General features: G+C 38.9%; 1 protein-coding gene across 1 annotated transcript in view; it reads right to left on the reverse strand.

The window, feature by feature from the left end:
• Positions 1-21788, reverse strand: part of AHR (aryl hydrocarbon receptor) — an 85371-nt gene that overhangs the window by 51521 nt on the left and 12062 nt on the right. The window lies entirely within an intron of this gene.

The raw sequence follows: 21788 nt of genomic DNA on the forward strand, positions 1-21788 counted from the left end.
AACTTGAGACCATTGCTCCTTGTTTGGTCATCTGCCACAAGTGAGAACAACCTAGCTCCATCCTCTTTGAAACCCCCCTTCAGGTAGTTGAAGGCTGCTATCAAATCCCACCCCCACCCCGCTTCTTTTCTGCGGACTAAATAAGCCCATTTCCCTCAGCTTCTCCTCATAGGCCATGTGTGCCAGCCCTCTAGTAACTTTCGTTGCCCTCCACTGGGCTCTCTCCACATCCTTTCTGTAGTGGGGGGGGGGCCCAAAACTGGACACAATACTCCAGATGTGGCCTCATCAATGCTGAACAGAGGGGAATAATCACTTCCCTAGATCTCCTGGCAATGCTCCTACTAATGCAGCCCAATATGCCATTAGCCTTCTTGGTAACAAGGGCACACTGTTGACTCATATCCAGCTTCTCGTCCACTGTAATCCCCAGGTCCTTTTCTGAAGAACCGCCACTTAGCCTGTCGGTCCTGAGCCTGTAGCAGTGCATGGGATTCTTCCATCCTAAGTGCAGGACTCTGCACTTGTCCTTGTTGAACCTCATCACATCTCTTTTGGCCCAATCCTCTAATTTGTCTAGGTCCCTCTGTATCCTATCCCTACCCTCCAGTGTATCTAACCTCTCCCCGCAGCTTAGTGTCATCCGCGAACTTGCTGAGGGTGCAATCCATCCCATCATCCAGATCATTAATGAAGATGTTGAACAAAACCGGCCCCAGGACCGACCTCCTGGGCACTCCGCTTGATACCGGCTGCCAACTAGACATTGAGCCATTGATCACTACCCATTGAGCCTGACGACCTAGCCAGCTTTCTATCCACCTTATAGTCCATTCTTCCAATCCATACTTTTTTAACTTGTTGGCAAGAATACTGTGGGAGACCATATCCAAAGCTTTGCTAAAGTCAAGGTATATCTCATCCACCACTTTCCCCATGTCCACAGAGCGAGTTATCTCCACATAGAAGGCTATCAGGTTGGTCAGGCATGACTTGCCCTTGGTGAATACATGCTGTCTCTTCCTGATCACCTTCCTCTCCTCCAAATGCTTAAAAATGGATTCCTTGAGGACCTGCTCCATGATCTTTCCAGTGACTGAAGTGAGGCTGTAGTTCCCCAGATTCTCTCTCTTTTCCTTTAAAGATGGGCACTACATTTGCCTTTTTCCAGTCATCCACGACCTCCCCCGATCGCCAAGAGTTTTCAAAGATAATGGCCGATGCCTCTGCAATCACATCAGCAAACCCCCTCAGCACTCTCGAATGTACTGCATCCGGCCCCATCGACTTGTGCATTTCCAGCTTTTCTAAATAGTCCTTAACATGTTCTTTCACCACTGACGGCTGCTCCCCGCCTCCCCATACTGTGCTGCTCCAGGCTGCTGCACTGGAGCTGACCTTGTCTGTGAAGACCGAGACAAAAAAAGCATTAAAGTACTTCAGCTTTTTCCACATCTGTCACTAGGTTGCCTCCCCCATTCAGTAAGGGTCCTACATTTTCCCTGACCCACCTTCTTGTAGCTAACATACCTGTAGAAACCCTTCTCGTTACCCTTCACATCCCTTGCTAGCTGCAACTCCAGTTGTGATTTGGCCTTCCTGATTTCACACCTGCATGCTCGAGCAATATTTTAATATTCCTCCCTAGACATCTGTCCAAGTTTCCACTTCTTAAAAGCTTCCTTTTTGTGTTTAAGCTCACTGAAGATTTCTCTGTTTTCTCACTTTGTAAAGAAATATAATTAATGACGTATTAGGAATGTAAATATGCAATATGTGCATCATCTGAGGAACAGCATTCATCAAAGATTTTGGCTTTTATAGGAGAAAAAGGATGACAAACTAAGTTTACAGTCAAAATTCAACTACAGTTTTAGTTGTAATCAATACGGTAGTATATATGAATTTATCCGAGTACACTGTCAAAAGCATAGTTTTATATATCAAAATCATTATTTTGTATTCCTAAGGATTGGATCCAGAAAGTTTTATTTTGGCTGCTTTGCTTTATATTTCACTTTTAAAATCTGGTCCATGTCCATATCAACTGCACTCAGATTGCTATTTGAGTAAGTGCAAATCAACTTGAATTTTAAGGGTGCTGCCATTCTTTTTGTAATCTTGCTGATAATACACAAAAAAGCAAAGCAAATGAAACAATCCAAACATGAGGTTTCATTTCACTTGCCACAATGAACAACACTCAAGGGGGCAAAGACAGATCTGTTCAATAATTATATATTTTAGTAACCCGTTCCAAATGCTAAGAATATGTGGGATTCAGCCAAGAAGAAAAATAAAAGTAATAGGCGTAGTCAAGCAGTTCCTCACAAACTAGGTATAAAGTTATCTTTAGACAACAGTTCTTTAAAGTCTCTATTTAACATTTCTGCTGGATACTGAGCCCTTGTATACACTGCAAACTTATATGGATATAACTATGTTGCTCAAGGTGTGGAACGCCCTGACTGATGCAGTTATACCAACTGAACGCCTGGTGTAGACAGCGCAATGTCGATGGAAGGGCTTCTTCTGTCAACAGAGCTACAACCTCTCGGAGAGGTGTAGTACCTATGCCAAGAAGAGAAGCTTTCCAGCTGGTGTAGATAGCATCATCACTAAGCGCTGCAGCTGCACCACTGTGCTGTAAGTGTAGACAAGCCTTAAGTTAATGTATAAAAATCCATTTCAGAAGTGAATAGGAATATGGTTAACATGCAAGAGATACATTTTCAAAGAAACTACACCTAGTTTTAACCCACAACTGCTATTTAAAACGATAATAGCACAAACAAAGCTATACATAATGCTTCTAAATATTTCACTGTCAATTTCACTTTGTTGGTTCTATAGTCCTACAAACACCTTTAAAAACATTAACAATGCACTCTATTCCACTGTTTTTTCATTGACAGTGAAACAATCCAACCGGAATGTTTAATTACACTTATTTATTCACTACTTATAATTAGCGAATGGAAATTAGGTTTAACTCCTTGATTTAATATTTAGAGTTTTTTGCTCTCAAACTGACTGTCAATACATTTAGAGGTATGAATTTAAAAAAATTAAAAAACAATGGTGTTCTTAGAACACTAAAATTTGTTATAGTACAAAGAAAAAAGATGGCGTAAGTACATACAAGATAGTCAGGAAAATTGCATACAAATAGGAAAAACCAGAAAGTGAATATTATAATAGGAAAATCTGCATTACTTCCTTCCCTCACTCCCATGTCCAAGAATCTCTCTTAATTAGTGTCTGCGGCTATATCTACACTGGAACAAAACCAAAACCAAAACCAAAATAAAAAAAAAAAATCCACCCTCCATCAGCAAGTCTCAAAGTCCAGGTCAATCAACTCAGACGTACGACACAAGGATAAATATAGAAGTGCAGACCTTCCCACCTGGGCTGGAACAACAGCTCTGAAGTCCAGCAAGGTGGTGGTAGGTTTCAGAGCACAGGCTCCAGCCCAGGCTGAGACTTGCTATCATGGGGGGTTTCTTTCTTTTTTACAATGTAGATGTACCCTTTAAAGATAATAGCTCCTAACACTACTTCCTGTATAGAATTATGAATTGCTCTCTAACTTACTCATGGGTTCAAAATAACACTTATTTCCCAGTCTGAAGCCTTACTGAACATTGTGCATTACATACAACACTTCAGGATGGTCTAAAGCACGAGTAGACACAATTAAGTCAACACTTCCCAACTTTTAGCACACTTGGCATCTACAGTTTTTCCCTAAGCTTAAAACAGGAAACGACTGCAGCGTCTCACAACAGTACTGGCAAATGAAGATTTTCTCATGGTGACTTATGTACTGTAAAAATCTAAGTTTGATTTGAAGGAGAGCTGAACTAGAGGTCAACAGCAATGCTGATCTAGCAGAAAAAACAGAACGTGGAAGGGACGAGCCCTTTCTACAAAACCCTGTGTTTATTCTCCAGATATAAACCTAGTTTTGTTTGCAGAGAAAAGTGGACCCTTAACTGAGAGCCTGAGCACTACAATGTTTACAGCGTTTGTACTTTTAATGCACTTAAACCATGTTAAGGGGCAGAAACTTTTAACTGCATTCCTGGCTCCCAAACTGCTGTTTCTGTAAGAAAGTTTTTGATAGGAATTTAAAGACTGAATGTTGCCATTACAGTTAGTGTGTCAGCTAAAGTTATACCAGTTAATGGCAGGAGTTCCCTAGTTAGTCCAGTAAGTGTAAGAGCTTTTGATGTGGACAACACACATGCATGGAATTAAGCAGCAAGCCATCACTTCTGTTAAAAACTTTTAGCACGAGACGCACTACAAGCCCATCACCCATTCTCTCCTATATAAGGTATTTAATTGGTTCCAGTATGGGGATTACAAGGCTCCATACCATATAACCCGTAACTGGCACCTGGGTTACGGGGCTCCTTGTCGTATAACCCATAAAGCAAGGTAGGCTCTCCTTAACCTACCCGTTAGGACTCAACTCTCTCTGCACCCTAGCATTTCCCCTCCCTGCCCCCTCTCGCCCCCGAGGTCTGACCTCGGGCCACAAAAGCCACAAGGTCTTACCCTATCACATCAGCCAAAGGCCCATCAAGAAAACCCCAAGTCTTTTACCTCTGGGAACTGTTCATTTTATTCTCTCAACCAGCTACAGGGGGTGCCAGCAACTAGCTTGGTCCCCCTTTCTGCCTGGTATCACAACTTGACTAGAACAGATTTAAAGGAAAAGAAAACTGATCAGCTATTTCCGTACGTGGTGGTGGGGGACGTGGGGTGAGCCTCTGGATTTCATTAGCTTGCAAATAAGAAAAGAGTCATGTCATTTTAATAAGTTACACTGATATGCCCTCCTGACCTGCAGGAGACATACAGCATTTGATGAAGTAATTACCCAGTACTACACTAGCAGCTGAAAATTCTTCTAATTTGCCTCTAAATATATATATAGATGGTGAAACAAAACTACAGTAAGGTTCCTAAAACACTGTAAAGAACTTTGCATAAAAATCTATTCTCACTATTACATTTTAGTACTTTAGGCAAACATACTATGACTTTTTATATTAGTCCTTTTCATACATTTTAGTCAATTCATTTGTCCCTCTTACTTGACATCAACAAAGAAAAACAGGAAAAACTTGCATCGTTTCAAAGGAATGGGATATTTTAAAATTTTATAATCCTTCTGTTAAGGTAAAATAAAACTATTTCTTGCTTAGAACGGAAGCATGACTAGACCTTATATGGACAGCCTATAAAATTGTGAAAGACTATCACAACTGAGCTGCATAAATGGATTTTTAATGCAGAAATCAATTATCTACCATTAATTCTTGTGACAAAATATGGCCACCAAAACCATATAATAGGGGGGGAAAAAAGTATGTTCAATCCCTTAAAAGACAATTAAGTCTTGTAGAACCATAGTGATAGGCTAATAGCCATTCGGAAGGAGTAAAGGGTATGTCTACACTGCACACCCCTTGTGGCGGTGCATAGAATTCCCATAGCTACATTCCACAGTGAAAAGCGGACTACGTCCACATTGTGGTGTGTAGTTACATACATCAGCAAAACGCTCTGGCAGAGGGGGAGGCAGTAAGGAGATGCCAGAGCCTTTCCTCACAATGGGAGAAAGACTCCGGCAGGTCCCTGTAGTGGGGAAAGGCTCCCACAGCAGCACACTTCACAGCTAAAAACAGCAGTTTAGATGGGAGACACTGCTATTTACGCCTTTGTTAGGGCATGCAGTGTATGCCAATGTAATGTTGTAGACAAAGGCAAAAAGCTCTGTTTTTCTACGGCTAAAACAGAAGTCCCAGATACCTTTAACAGAAAACTAGGCTGTGGGAGCTGTCTCCCAGAAAACGTACTTCAGGTTTACCAGGGTGAGGTCCCTGCATGGACTCTTGTTTTTCCACAGGTAACCTTTCCCAAGTCAGCTGAAAGAGTTGTCAACTTATCCTGTTGAAAACATTAGCTATCATACGATCACTGCCTCTATTTTGTGGCTGAAGAAAAATACCGAATATTTTTCTTTCAGACCATAAATATCGATCATAAGCCGGTTAGTTTATAAGCCTGGCTGGAGCTGCTCCAGATTATCTCTATCTTTGGCTGTATTTATAGGATCAGATTTGTTTTCCTCCTCCTATAGCTAGGAGCAGGTAATCTACCAGGGCAGGGCAGGTTGCAGGAAACACAGGTGCCAACTTCTTTTCTAAAACATACATTTAACATGGGTTAAGGTAATTTAATGATAAAATACACAAACTAGACAGAGGCTTTCCTAAACAATGCTTTCCATTAGAATCACAAAAAATATGCTTGGATGTCTGGAAAATTCAGTAATAATTTACTCTTACATTTATGTACCCGACTGCATTTCCTCCCTCAGAACCTGGTGCCAGAACACCCATTTATTTCACTCCAAACCTTTATATAAAAAAGGTATAAAAACCATAGATGGTACCTTTCTGGAACCAGTGCAACTGACGTAACACAAATACTATATACAATGTGTTGACATTCAACTTATTTTCTTAGCAGGCTTTCAAACAAAACTGACCCTGTGGACAAATGTAACAATTTTCATTAAACCACTTCAGTAATAACAAGGAAAAACAGTCAACCAAACAAAATCTACCCTTCAGAATCACATTCAATTACTTTATGAATTTTCTGCAAGAATAATTTGTCATCTGTCAAAATACAAAGGCAGATTTATTGGCTGGTTTTCATTTGTAAGTCTAATTAGTTATATGGTTCATCTTGCCTGTTCCGTTCAACATTTATGGATAAAACTTTATACATTTGGATAACTTCACTGTGTTGAATGTGTCTCTATTTCATCTTTTAGACTTACCAGTCACTGAACTGATTACTTTTAGTTATATATAGGTAAGGTGGAAACGGTTACTTTTAGAAAAAGTGCACTGAAAGATGTGATCATTGTAGATTAGATAGTTTCATCTATGTTTTTCTTGATAAAAGTTCATTATTTTTCTTGAATTGCTGGAAACTATGCAAGTTTATAATTTAGATATGGATTTCCACAAGAGGAGGAATTTAATTTACTTGCATGGTTATTGGTAAAAAAGAGTGGCACCTATCAAAGTTTTATTAGGGCTGTACAATAATAGGCTTATGACTGCAATAATAATTTCATCACAAATGATGGTACTAATTGGGCTCTCCTGGTCACCTTTGCTCCCCAGCTAACTGGTACATTCTTACATATTAAGACTGTCAAATGAGCCACACGATATGCCAAGCATTAACTTACTAAGTAAAGGAGCAATAATCCTCCTGTATTACAAGGTACTTTTAGCACTGTAAGTGATCTTTGCTGTTTATCTCTCTATTGCTATAAAAAGTATACTTTTGAAGGCAAAGGAAGCATTGCCACAACTTGAGATATTACTATTAATGTTATAATTTGCATTCTGCCCAATACAGAGACTTCTCGTTTGATCCATATAATGCAACCATAGTTAGCTTTGTTTCTGTCATGAATTGTTATTAGCACCTAATAATAATAGAGCAGGGGTTCCGAAACTTGGTTCGCGGCTTGTTCAGGGTAAGCCCCTGGTGGGCTACACGATGCTTTGTTTACCTGAGCGTCTGCAGGTACGGCCGCTTGCAGCTGCCAGTGGCCGTGGTTCGCCGTTCGGCCAATGGGAGCTGAGGGAAGCAGTGGCCCGGCCCATGCCGTTTCCCACAGCTCCCATTGGCTGGGAACGGTGAACCGCGGCCACTGGGAGCTGCAAGCAGCTATGCCTACTATAGCTAGCAGCCCAAAGGAGCTTGTAAATCAAAAATAAGACAGCAGACCAACCTTTAGAGAATCAGGGGAATGAAGATTGAGAATTTCTCCAAGAAATTGGAACGGGAACGGCGAACTGCAGCCACTGGGAGCTGCGGGCGGCCATGCCAGTGGATGGTAAATGTAAACACTGTCTCGCAGCCCACCAGTGGATTACCCTGATGGGCCGTGTGTGGCCCACAGGCAGCAGGCTGCCCACCACTGGCTTAGAGGAACAGATCAGATTCTAATAAAAGTTGGAGATAGAGCAGGAATCTTACAGATATTGTTGAAAAGCTTTGCAGAGGTTATTTGACAGATTTGAAGGAGGAAAGGTAAGTTGTTTGTGAACTAATATGGGTCAATTACCCTATAATTCTTGAAAAAACCTGCTAATTTATTACCTATAAAAAGTTCCACTCCTCACCCGTGCACACTTTTTCTTTCCTCCCTATGTCCATTTACAATCCTTGATCAAATGATCCTTTCCCAGTAATACATTATTTTGTTTGTAGTGGTGAGGGGCAAGATTAGCACAGTTGGATTCCTTTTTAAGATGTCATATGCTCAAGAGGAAAATTAAAGGCGAGAAATTTTTTCATTTTCAACCTGAGGTGTGCAGACTAGGGCAATGCACCAAGACCGGGCAGAAGTCTATCTAGTTCAGTCCTGCCTCCAACAGTGGCAAGCACCAGAAGTTTCAGAGAAAGGGGCAAAAACCCTTTAAAAGGAGGCTTATGGTGGGAATTGTCAGAAAACATAAGCAGAGCTACCAGTCTCACTTCCCCTCACCCCTCCCAAACACCTTCATCTAATCAAAACTGATTGGGAAGTTTTCAATTAAATGGTTTCTCTTTGATATAACTTCTTCACTAGACTGTACCACTTTTGATAAACTTTTCGTCAGGAAATGGTTTCCAATGTCCAGCCTGGAATATCTAGTCAAAATAAGAGAGACAACACCTGTCCTGAGAACAGCTAATAGACTGCTATCTAAGCACACATCTGGAGTTGAGAGACCCAGGTTCAAGTTTCTGCTCTGCCTGATTCGGACCTGGGACTTGAACCTCAGTCTCCCACAACCCAGGTAAATGCCTTAGCCACCAAGCTGTTAAGTGTTGCGTGGAGTGGATCTGTATCTATCATTTTGATCAGAAAATTCATCCTATACTTAAGAAACCGTTCCCAACAGGTGGGGGTTTTTTTGGTTTGTTTTTGGTTTTTTTGGTCAAAATTGGTACACTCCTAAAAAGAGTATGTTTTGATGAATTAGCATTTTCTGACAAACCATTTCAGTAAAAATCTCCCAGTGAGCTCTATATCTGTTGTCAGTAATAAAACTAACTTGTGTACTTCTCAGCTTCTGTGGATGTCTCCCCAGCTCTTAGTTTAAACACTCCCCCAAAATATATTTGTTTTTTGTTCCAGCAGTCTGATTCTGTTTTGATGGAGACTGAGTAGGCTCCTTCTTCCCCAATTGTTTCCTACTGCCTAATAAACTTAACCCCCCTTTTTAATTTATACCATCTTATCAATCTCACTTAGGCTTTATCTATACTAGCAACTGAACGACAAAAGTTGTCATTCAGAGGTGTTAAAAAAACAGAAAAAACACCACGAAAGACCAAGTTTATAGACGAAAAGTGCCAGTGTGAACAGCGCTTTATCGGCAAAGCTACTGCCACTCGTTGGGGGTTTAAGGTTTTTGTCGGCAGGAGAGCTGACAAACAGTGGCTACACTGCGCACCTTTTAGCAGCACAGCTGTAACGACACAGTCACGTTGCTAAAAGCTGCAAAGTGTAGGCAAAGCATTAGACTTGAAGTCCTTGTTTTGCTCCTCAAGCCAATTCAATGTCTAAAAAAAACCCAAACAAAAAAGACCCTCCTACGAGATTTTTCTGTATCTACACTTTTGTGAACACTTTCGTTTAACAAAGCAAAAGGAGAGTGTCTGAGAAGGAAACCACTTGTCTAGCACAGTGCTCAGAAGTCCAATCAGCCACAATCTTCTCCTAAATGAGTATTTCTTTCTAGATCACTGATATAGGAACTTCAACAGCAATGCAACATAACAGCTTATTATGAACTGAAACTCTATTTAAATCTTATTACAAGAAAAAAATGTTAGTCACCTGCAAAACAGACATCCAGTCATTCCTGAATGAAAGAGTAAGTTAAAGGCACTTCAAAAGTTTTGCTTTTAGTTAAACCACAAAAAAAATACACAAATCAGATTGAATATACTTGTAAGATATTGTTCAGTAAAAAGCTGTATACTTGTTTTTGTGCAACTACCTGCAACAGAGTCAGATTTTTAGCCTAAAAACCAGACATTTAAATCAGGCACTGGATTTCTTGCGAGTTTGATGGAAGTTTCCAAGACTGTCTGGATCTGCTAAGATGGAGAAGAATGGCCAAGAATACAAGACTTGGGTTTCCACATGGTTACAAACCTGAGAATCTTTCTGCCACCAGAACTGAAAAGAATTGTTATGACCATATCCCCAGTGCTGAGATTATTTGAGTCATGCCACACTTGTAATTGAATTTGGCACCACCAGGTTGTAGACGAGTATTCTAACTAGTTTGCAAAAAGAAAAGGAACACTTGTGGCACCTTGGAGACTACCCAATCTAAGGTGCCACAAGTACTCCTTTTCATTTTGAGAATACAGACTAACACGGCTGCTACTCTGAAACCTGTCAACTAGTTTGGCATTTTGTGCCAGTTTCACCCTCAGTAGGGAATGCTTCCTACTATGTATGTATAATACAAATTTTTGGTGATAAGTGATTTTGAATAATCATATTTATAGTGCATTTCTCATACTATATCTTTTCCTCTATTCTAAATATCACTGAGTCAGGTCTGTAAGGCAAAGGGCAGTTCTATCCAACTAAAATCTCATAGTTCCCCGCCCCCCCCGATTTATAATTTATACCACAAATAACTGCAACCGTCATTGATGGTTTACAGAGTAATGCATACTGAAGTTTTAATAACATGCTGCACTAATATTATAATAAATGGTAGGGGAAGTGAATCACTTTCTTTATATCACCACCAGTAACTAGAACCTTATTTTTACAGAGAGAGAAAAAAAAATGTAGCAGCTATGAAATTCCTCTGTCATGTAAACCCACTGACAAGACATGACTGAAGAATTAACTTTTGACTTTTTTTTTTCCCCCATGGAGTGTATTTTGGGATTTTGCAAGCTTTACTAATGCAAATATTCTGAAAATTCCAAGGGCTTTATAAAAACCTGAAGCTACAGCAGGTGTTGTAAATATGTTCGTCTGCAGAATACTCTTTCCTTTGACTCACTCCTAGAAGGACACAAATCTTGAGTCAAAAACTGTCAAAGCAGGTAAGTATTTTAAATATATTTATTTTTTTAAAATGTAAAACAGGTGAAATTCACCTATGTGCTGAGGACCACACAAGGCTCATATACAACTGAAGCCCTTGCAATATGGCTTACATTGAACTTCACTGGTGCATAACTCTTGCACACAGAGGAGACTTTCATTTAAAATGAACATTATGGACACTGGTTTATGTGTGGGGGTTTTTATGTAACTAGTATTAATAACTATCGAACTCTACAATTAATGCTTATTTAAGGAACAGTCTCCATTAAAAGGAGAACATTTATCACAATATGGTAATTAAAATAGGAAACTAATATTTTGGATACCATTTGGTAAGAGTAGTGTTCATTTTTTAATCATTGAGAGTGTGTAGTACTGCTAAATGTAGTATTAGTTTAGATCTGGTATCTGATCAAGTTTGCAGTCACTAGATTTTTTTCAGATCTATTACAAAACTTCAATAAAATGTACAAACAAGAATAGACATTAGGGCAGGCAGAACTACTCAATTCCTTTGAGGGTTTTTTTTTTTTTTTTTTTTTAAAAGCTTTCCATGAAGAGAAAGAAATTAGGATTTCTATATGCTGCTGCAATATAAATTCATTACTGAATGAGGATGTGTATTACAATATACCATGTATTACCTTGAACAAATAAATCATTTTACCTTTCTGTAACTCAGTTTCTTTGTTAATAAAATAAAGATATTTACTGTACCACACAAAGGTTTTGTGAGACATAAGCCATTTGCTGTTGTAAAGCTTGTTGAAATCCTTGAACTGAAGGTGCTACAGAAACTCAACATGTAATTTTTACTGGTCTGATTTTTCAGATGTGCTGAACACCTATACAGTCACCACAGCCTACAAATACTCACCTTTGAAAGGAAGGTCATTTATGGTATCTGAGTTTTAGAAACACGTACTATACCTCTTAGCCCAATCAGAGGTGGCATCCAGCAAATACGACTAAAAATGATTAAATTGTTATTTACAAAGTAAGCTAGCTGTAATTTCCTAGAGCAGTTTCAGATAACCCTTTTTGTCCAAATTTAAAAAGATTACTTCATCTCATTTTAGTCTTAATGGTAAATTTTTGTTTTGAACAGAATGCCTTGTGGAAAAAGTTGCAGCTATTCTTGGATGGCTGAAATCTTTTACCTTGGGGTTTGCTGATAAGATATGTGTTATGAACTAACCCATAACTATTTACTACTTAGCTAAACTAATACTTCTAAAATCTATACATATAAATTGATCTAAAAGTGTTTATTAATGTTTTTGATCATCTTAATTAATGAAGTACTTGTCTGGGATTGTTCTAAACTTTTAAAATTTTTCACAAAGCAACCACTTTTTAACCAGTAACAGCTTCATTAAAACATTTACTGAGTAGCAACTGTTTTAAGGGTTGAAGTTTTTGTTTCATAGGGAAATAGATTGTGTTATAAATGGCCAGAGTTATAAACTACAGAGCTCAACCATACAAGCAAATGTCTTATTTCCTTATCAGAGTATAGATAAAAATCAAAACAGGAAAACTCAGACATTTCGGTTAACAAGTACGTGTGACAGGAAAATGCTGAATCATAACAGAAACGCAAAGCATGAAAAGGTGTTTCAGCCTTAACTGCTTATTATATCTTTAAAATTACATAAGATACTAGCATTTTTAACACTATTAAGTGTTTTTCCTGCCTTCTCTTCCTCCCCGCAAAGAGTGATCTTTAGAATTACAAGGAATTCTTTTTAAAACAGTATTCAACGAAAAGTTCAAGGTGTGATATCCTGGCACAAAGTCAATGCGGAGTTTTGACATGGAATTCAATAGGACCAGGATTTCAACAAGGATCTTTATGTACCATGACATTTTAGATTTTAGACACCTCTTTGGAGTAGGGGCTGTCAATTATGATTTGACCAACAAGCACAAGGAGAGCTAACCTGGTTGTGTTTTTAGGTGCTACTATAATCATCAATGCCATGGAAGTAGAAGATTTTCGTAGCAGCATTTTGGTAATATTGGACTGAGGCAAGATGAGAAATGAGGTGCAAGAAAGGGGACTACAGTAATTGACACAGAAGATGACTTAGAAATAGACAAGGCTGTTTGTGCCTGAAGAGGAGATACTTTGGAAGAAGCAACAGAGCTGGAGAGAGGCTGGATGTTTGAGGGAGGAAAGAGTATGAAAGAAAACAGGTTGTAAGCTTGGGTGAAAGGGAGAATACTTAATTTGTCACCAGTGAGGAAAGGAGAGCATAAGGAGTGTTGTGGAACAAATTGAAAGGTCTAGTTTTTACAGCATTGGATTTAAGAGGGCATCAGCATATGCTAGTGCTGATGTCAGAGGCAGTAAAGTGTCAAACTCAAATAAGAAGAAACAAATCAACTTGAATTTAGGATGTAACTTTAAATTTAATCAATGAACCCAGGAAATTAACTTTCAAAAAGGGGAACACAGTCATGGGACTTTAGGCCTAACAACCTGAACAGTGCCTGTAAACAAAGTGTTTATTTTTAAAACATTTCCAGAATTACAAATAAAATCCAAAGCTGTAACTAAGAAAGGAAGATGAACAGATGCTAATATAAGTCGAGGACTGCTTGCTAGGAACAGCTCTTTGGGCTTCCTCTACAGTGAGGAAGGAAAAAATAGAGTGTGAACCTCCTACCCGCTTAGTTTGCTCATTAGGCTCTCTGGCTCCCGCCTAGGTAAAAAAGAGGAAATCGAGGGGCTACTTACCTAAGGAGTTTATGAAGTGCTTACAGTTCTTTTATTTGGAATTTATGTTTCATTCTTAGAAATAGTATTAAAAGTGTTATGTAACCCTGATCTGGAAGTCAGGCACAATACGAATAGAGGAGACACTTCTTCTGGAGGCTTTTGTTCTGGTGAGAGAGGCTCTATTCCACTCCAGCATCATATTAAAGCTATCCGGATTGGAGCCAACCTGGTGAAATGGCAGCTGCAGACTGGACAAGAGCTGGCAGTAGAGGACGGTGGCTGATTGCTGTAGGCTAGAGAAAGTCTAGGCTGTACTTGGTAGAGGTGGACCAGAGGGGAGACTGTCCATATTGCACCCCTTTGACTACTATCAAGTTAAACTATATTTGAGAATGTGGTTTAGATTTGTGATGGGTGTGCTTTGAGTAAGTGCCTTAACAAATAGCTAATACATAAGGCTAAGAGTCTGTCACATATTTTTAGTAAAAGTCAAGACAGGTCATGAGCAATAAAGAAAAATTCATGGACGTCCATGACCTGTCCGTAATTTTTACTAAAAATATCCCTGACAAAATGGGGAGGGAGAAGGCTCCAGCACCCATGGCTGCTGCTGGGGCTCTGGGGTCACCCCATAGCTCCAGAGGCTGGGCAGCTGCAGGTCCCAGTTGGAAGCTTCATGGCACTTCGCAGCTCCGCACTGCTACAGGCTGAAGTCATGGAGGTCTCTGGAAGGCATGGATTCCGTGATTTCCACAACCTCAGTGATAAAATCGTAGCCTTACTAATAAATAACAAATGGAACTGGAGAAGCTCCTCGCTCTCAGAAGTGTTTGGTGTTGCTGAATTTCATTTTAAAATTCATTTTTTTTTAGCCCAATATAAGTAGTTGTGTTTCAGGTTCCCACAAGACTTGTGTGCACTTGTAAGAGCAAAAATGATACACTGTTAAAGGTGGCCAAAGTTTTAGCTTTTGATTTCCTGAATCTGAAGTGCAGAAGTGTGGGAAATCATCAAATCGGGGCATATCTAGTGGGGTTCTGCAGAGACTGGTACAAAGCCTGATACTATTCAACATTTTCATCAATGATCTGGAAGTAAATGTAAAAACATTGTTGATAAAATCTGCCGATGACACACAGATTGGTGGAGAGGCAAATAATGAGGAGGGCAGGGCAGTCATACTGAGCAATATGATCATTTCATAACCTGGGCCCATTCATACAAAATGTGTTTTAGTACAGACAAATGCCAAGTTATCCATCTAGGAACAATGAATGCAAACCAAGCCTACAGAGTTCAGGGCTGCATCCTGGAATGCAGCGACTCTGAAGAGGACTTAGAGGTTATAGTAAACAAGCAACTTAACATGAGCTCCTAATGCCATGCTATGTCAAAAAGGACAAGGCAATCCTTGATGTATAAACACGCTTAGTCAGCAAGATGACTTTACCTCTGTATATGGCATTGGTGAAACCAATACTGGAATACTGCACCAAGTTCTAGTGTCCACATTGTAAAAAGGATTTTGAAAAACTGGGTACAGAAAAGATCCACGAAAAATATTTGAGGGCTAGAGAAAATGATTTAGTGACAGATTTAACCAGCTCAGTCTGTTTATCAAAGACGATCTGAGTGGTGGCTTGATTACAGTGTGCAAGTACCTTCACATGAGATAATCCTGGGTACTAAAGGGCTCTTTAATTGAGGATAGAACGGCATAACAAGAACCAATGGCTAGAAGCTGAAACCAAATACATTCAAATTAGAAATAAGGCACACATTTTTAAAACAGTTAAAGCGATCAGCCACTAGAACAAGCTACCAAGGGAAGCGGTGGATTCTCTACCTCTTTGTCTCGAAATCAAGGCTGGATGTCTTTCTGGAAGATATGCTTTAGTCAAGTACAAGTTATGCTTTAATCAAGCACAAGTTATTAAGCTCAATACAGGGATAACTGTAAAATTTAATGGCCTGTGATATACGTAAGGTCAGACAAGTTCTAATGTACCTTTTTGGCCTTAAACCCTATGAATGTGGGGGAAAGGTGGAGACCTGAACCAATTGTTTTATATATTTTCAAAAGGACCCCAGCAGTAATCCTAGACATCATATTGAAATCAGCCCTTTATACAGTCTAACACCTGACAAAAGTGTTATATCTACCAGTTAAGCAGCTAAAGTGGTGAGATCGCTCATGATGCTCTTAATAGTTTCATTGTTACCTTGTGCCCATATCTGTTGTACACATCTATTGTCTCTTATCTTAGATTGAAAGCCCTCTTGCTGATGAGGAACGATGAAGTCATCCTACACTAAAGAATGTGTGTGTTAATTATTACATTTCAGAGTAAAATTAGGAAGTGCAACTTTAATGAAAAAACACCTTGAAGTAATTACTTTATGTTGTGCTGGGCTTGCCAAAATCACTTGCATAAGAAACTAATTCTTATGCATATGACTTGCATAAGAAACTAATTCTTATGCATATGACTTGCATAAGAAACTAATTTTCAACAGAAACTTTCTTCAGTGACAGCAGAATACTGTCCAATGAGCAACAAAAAAAAAGAGTGCCTATTAAAAACCACAGGAATTTATAGGAAAATGAAATAGACACCAGTCATATAAGCAACATGCTAATGTTTCTAAGATATTTTGATATACATATCTAAAATTACAATTCAACTAACAGCACAGTGCTTTTGTATTATGCTGGCAACATAGGCAGCTTGTTCCAAGTTATGCAACTGTCTCACCCTTATAATGAATTTAATTATAGATAATGCAGTCAACAACTGCCTTTGGATATTTTTGGTTATGACTAGTGGGTTACTTGTTCTCCATTCAGATTGCTGGCAGCTCATTACGTGAATGTGACCAACTGCTGAATATCATCAGACTTAATTATATCATCACTTACAAAGCTGCAGTGCCACTTGTTTAGATGAAATAAAATCATCATCACTGAGGCAGGCACAGGAGACTACCCTCTAATTATAATACTGTAGAAATTAAGTGCATCTTCTCAATTAGTTCTGCAATAGAGTACCTTTTTACGTAAATCTGCTGAGTTCAATGGTTTCTTAATTTCAGGACTATTGGAATGACTCCCACAACTTTAATTATGGAAGCACTACTGCATCTCCTTAATATCTGAGAAGCAAACAAGTACATTAAAAGCTTCTTGCCCTCAATCTTTCTCAAAGCCATGGCTGAACAGTCTAAAAGTTAAATAAGATGATCTTTTATACTTTATTTCTACTTAAGATGACTTTTTTAAAAAGTATAAAAATAGTTCCGTCTTTCACAGATTTCCGTCTTCAGAAAACAGACATCCACTCTGGATTATTTAAACTTGGAAAAATGCAAGTGTTTTCTTTGAAAAAATATCTATTGTTACAGCAAAAAACTTGGGTTTCCTTTCAAGCAAGATCATATGATTACACGTTTATATTTTACTTTCCGCAGGAATTCACATACACCCCCATTTGCATCCTGTTATTCATTTAACGTTTCCCTTCACTTCAGCATGCTGTGTTAATAACATGACAATCACAATGCTAACTTTTGCATTTAACAGGTTTGTTTTATACACAGAGTATTTCAGCTCACTGCACAAAGATTGGTTCTTCTTCATATTCTATGAGACACTATAAAGGGCACCATTGTTTTAAACTGCACTTTACATCAGAAAAAACTCATGTGGTACAGAAATCCTGACCTTTTCCTTTGGTGGATCAATCTTTGTTGCAACTAGGGTGACCAGATAACAAGTGTAAAAAAATCAGGATGAGGTGGGGGGTAATAGGTGCCTATATAAGAAAAAGTCCCCAAAATCGGTACTGTCCCTATAAAATCAGGACATCTGGTCACCCTAGTTGCAACTTCTATAATAATACACACAAAGTCTTTTAAACAGTGAAAAGATTAGGGTTGTTCCCTACTCCTAATATTGCATCTGTCTGAATCTTAGACAGTTAGATTTATTTGTACTCTTCACTTTTATTAGTAACTATAGGTGTAAACCTTTAAATACTTTGAGACAGATTCTGAGTTACCAACCACACAATGCTCTTAGAATGTCTTAAAGACATATTCAGTCAGTCGGTATGTGAGTCTTAACAAAAATGGTACAAAAAGCCCTATGCTCACAATTCCATCCGGAGCGATAAATGAAGACACCTGTCACAATTTAAGATGAACCACCACAAAAGATGAGCAATATTCTTAACACAGGTCTTGCTTCTCTTTTCACATCTAACAGAGTTTAAACTATAGAATAAATGGGTGCTATTTACAAAGACTGTGTTGAAGACTAGAAGGTCAGAATTTCTTTGTTGTTCACTTAGTTGCTGGAATTACAGACTGCCAAGCACAACAGGATAAAAATTTAAATGTTTTTTTTTTTAAATCCTGTAATGTAAGGAACTGTTTTTTTTATACACACACACACACACACACAGATGCAAATTTGTACAAAAGAGCCTACACTCCATTTCACATATCACAAAGCCCTTCATTTATAAAAGTAACACTAATTGCCCTGTTGTAGGACTCTACAAAAAAAAAAAAAGTGTTTATTATTCAGATTGGTTAAAGACAATGTTTTATTAGCCATGTACATATCTCTATAGTCTTCTCTAACAAAGAGAAATGTAAGTAAAACTACAATTTATTTTCGTCACCAGAGATAGTCATGAACATTCCAAATGTGCAGAGATTTACACACTTCAGTAGAAATTAGATCAGACACTGTTCAGATGACACTTCCTCCTCCCCTCTATTCTCCTCAATTAGGACAAGGAGTTAAATACCCAACTAGTTGAGCCAGAGGAGTTTACCTAAAGTCTGTCTAACAATACATGAAAGGAGTTTGAAAACTTTTTAAAAAACATATCAAATGCAACAAATAGCAGCCACACTAGCCTTTTCAAGCTTTAAAATCCAAATAGTGTGAACTCTACTCCTTTATTGGGAAGCCGCAAGATATTCAGTGATAAAACACACGTTAAGCTAAGGTGAGCAGAAAGAGGGGTAAGATTGCATAAAAATAAATGTTTGCAACAGTAAATCACCAGCATAAGAATAATAGGAGTTACCTGGATTTCATGAAAAATACCATTTTTCAGGGTTACCATCCTTATAGTATAGTCAGATATCCTTAAATTTGTTCTTAATAAAGATAATCTATATCCAAAAATGATTCCTCTCTTTTCAAATTTATCTCCCATTATCAATTTTTTCAAGACTTCTTTCAGGACACCTTAATGTTGTACAACGTGCACAAATTTTTCAAGTCTCAGATAATTCTAGTTCCGAATATGAAAAAACTAATTCAAAGTTACTGCTGTAACTTGCAGTACATGCACATATTTCTTGTAGCTTGAAAACAAACAATTCATATTCACCACAGACAGGCAAATTAATCAAAGCTCTGCTAAAGAACCCACTACTATTCAACAAGATTAAATACAAAGCATATACCTGCAACTGTTCATCTCTAAATATAGTACAATGTGCTGAATATATATTGTTGTGTGAAATGACTTTCATCCCAAAAGATGGGATTTTCTGTTCAGTGATATACAACCCTGCTACAAATCTGGATCTATTTATAGACATGTTACATCCAAAAGTGCATGCAGGCTTTTTTTGGTGCCAAGAAAACTATTTCCAATTAATCACTTGAATGGATGGAAACTACCTCTATATCCAAGCTAGTCAGACACAACCAACATATATGAGACAAAAGTAGGGGGCTGAATATGAGGCTTTTGGCATACTACTATACTGTGTGAACTTGGATTAAGACCCTGAAGTCTGTGCAGGATTCACAAAAATCCTGGGCAATAACAACAGCAACCTCAGCACTCATCTCTGGACCTCGAAAGACCACATAATGTTCTTGAACAGGCAGAAAACTGCAAAAACTGCACTGGGAAATTCTGAAATCTGGTTTTGCCCTAAATCAGGACAAAGCCAAAATCCTGGAATTTTGGGTGAAACAAAATATTCAGAAACATTTTGTTTTGATGAGGCTGAAGTGTTCTGTTTCAACTTCTATATTATAAATAATAACAAAAGTCAAAACAAAGCATTTCTACCTTATCAAAACGAAGCATTTCAAAAAAACTGCTGTGAAAGTTTCAATGAAAATTGGTATGTCCTATGAGATCTTTATTTAACCTAAACAGCATTTTCTAATATGTCATAGACCGGCTGCCCCCCAAGCACTCTCTCATGGCCAAGGATGGCATAATGCCTCAAGTAGCCGAGGGGTGGCCATGTTAGTCTGTAGCCACAAAAACAACAAGGAGTCTGGTGGCACCTTAAAGGCTAACAGATTTATTTGGGCATAAGCTTTCGTGGGTAAAAAATCCACTTCTTCAGACACATGGTGCCTCAATTTCCCTTCTCTCACAGGGCTCCTCAATAGCTCACCACCATAGTCCAAAGGTAATATACACACTCCACTTCTGGTTTCCAATTTATTTAGTCCTAAGGCACTGGCCGTCTAGGCCCCCACCCCAGTTCAGGGTCTCTCTCCTTGAATCAAAAGTCCCCAGCTCTCCTTCACAGAGCTGGGTTCAATTCAGTTCTGTCTCTCAGTTCAGTGTGTCTCCTTCCGAGTCAGGAGTTTGGTCTTCCAGGACCCAATCCAACTTCCTTTACTCTCCGCTAGAGTCCGTCTCATTCCCTGAAGCACGCACTTGCTTCCTCAAGCCAGCTACAGCTTTCCAAACTTCTGTTGCACTTGGGCCTCCTAGCTGGAGTGCTACCAGCTTCCACTTGAGCTCCCTTCCACAAAGACAGACTCCAGGAGGAGTCTGTTCCTCCTTTATCTCCCCAGCCCTCACCTGAGTTAACCACATGACCTCATTCATGCCTACCTGGAAAGTTGAACTGATCTTAACACAGGTGGGTTGAGGCACCATTTCCCCTTAAAGGGGCCAGCCCCCCGTGATAGGATGAGAAATTGTTCCACCAAACTTTTCGACAACCTGTAGTGCTGAACAAATGTCATATGCTGTACTATCCTGATTTACCACAAAAAGCACTGCATCGACTGTTTACTCAGAAAAAGAAAAACAACACCTCAACTTTTTTTAAAAGGACACTTTGCAAAATTTACCAGGATTAGTTACCAATAATAATATACACACACACTATATGTGGGACTGCTAACAATCAGTCAAGACAACCTAGAGCAGTGGTTCCCAAACTGTGGGTCACGACCCCGGCTCCATTAGCAGATAGGGTGGCAGCAATCCCGAGTGGGTGGAGAACAGCATTTTACAAAATACGTGCAAGGTCATGCCTCATGGAGGATGCGGTTTTGCTCAACAAAATGGAACCCTCCATACAGTGTGATCTCGCACACAGTGTGTGCGTGCAAGGCCATGCTGTGAGGAAGACACCATTTTGTAAAGGAAAATGGCACCCTTTATGCAGTCTGATCTTAGGTGTACAGTGTGTGCAAGGTCTTGCTGCATGGAGGATGCCATTTGAAAATGGTGTCCTCAGTGCTGTCTGGTGTCACAGAAAATAATACATCTGAAAATGAGGTTATACAGAGAAAGTGTTTGGGATCCACTGACCTAGAGGAAGTACTTTGATGAAAAGAAAAAGGCAAAACTATTTGGAAGATAGACTTCAGTAGCATGATTATCAATGGTAGTGAGCAATCATATCTGACCACATTACACTTGTAGTGTGGTGTTAAAGACAGACGTTAAAATGTCACAAAATTTTGCTGAAAAGGCTTTCAACTAAAAGATTAGCGCCATTTTAAGCTCAATTCCTATATTAATATGGATGATAAACTTTAATTTTACATGTAATCAGAACTTCAATACTATCACAGCAAGTGATATAACAATCAAC

This window comes from Lepidochelys kempii, chromosome 2, assembly GCF_965140265.1.
Source record: "Lepidochelys kempii isolate rLepKem1 chromosome 2, rLepKem1.hap2, whole genome shotgun sequence".
Classification (NCBI taxonomy): Eukaryota; Metazoa; Chordata; order Testudines; family Cheloniidae; genus Lepidochelys; species Lepidochelys kempii.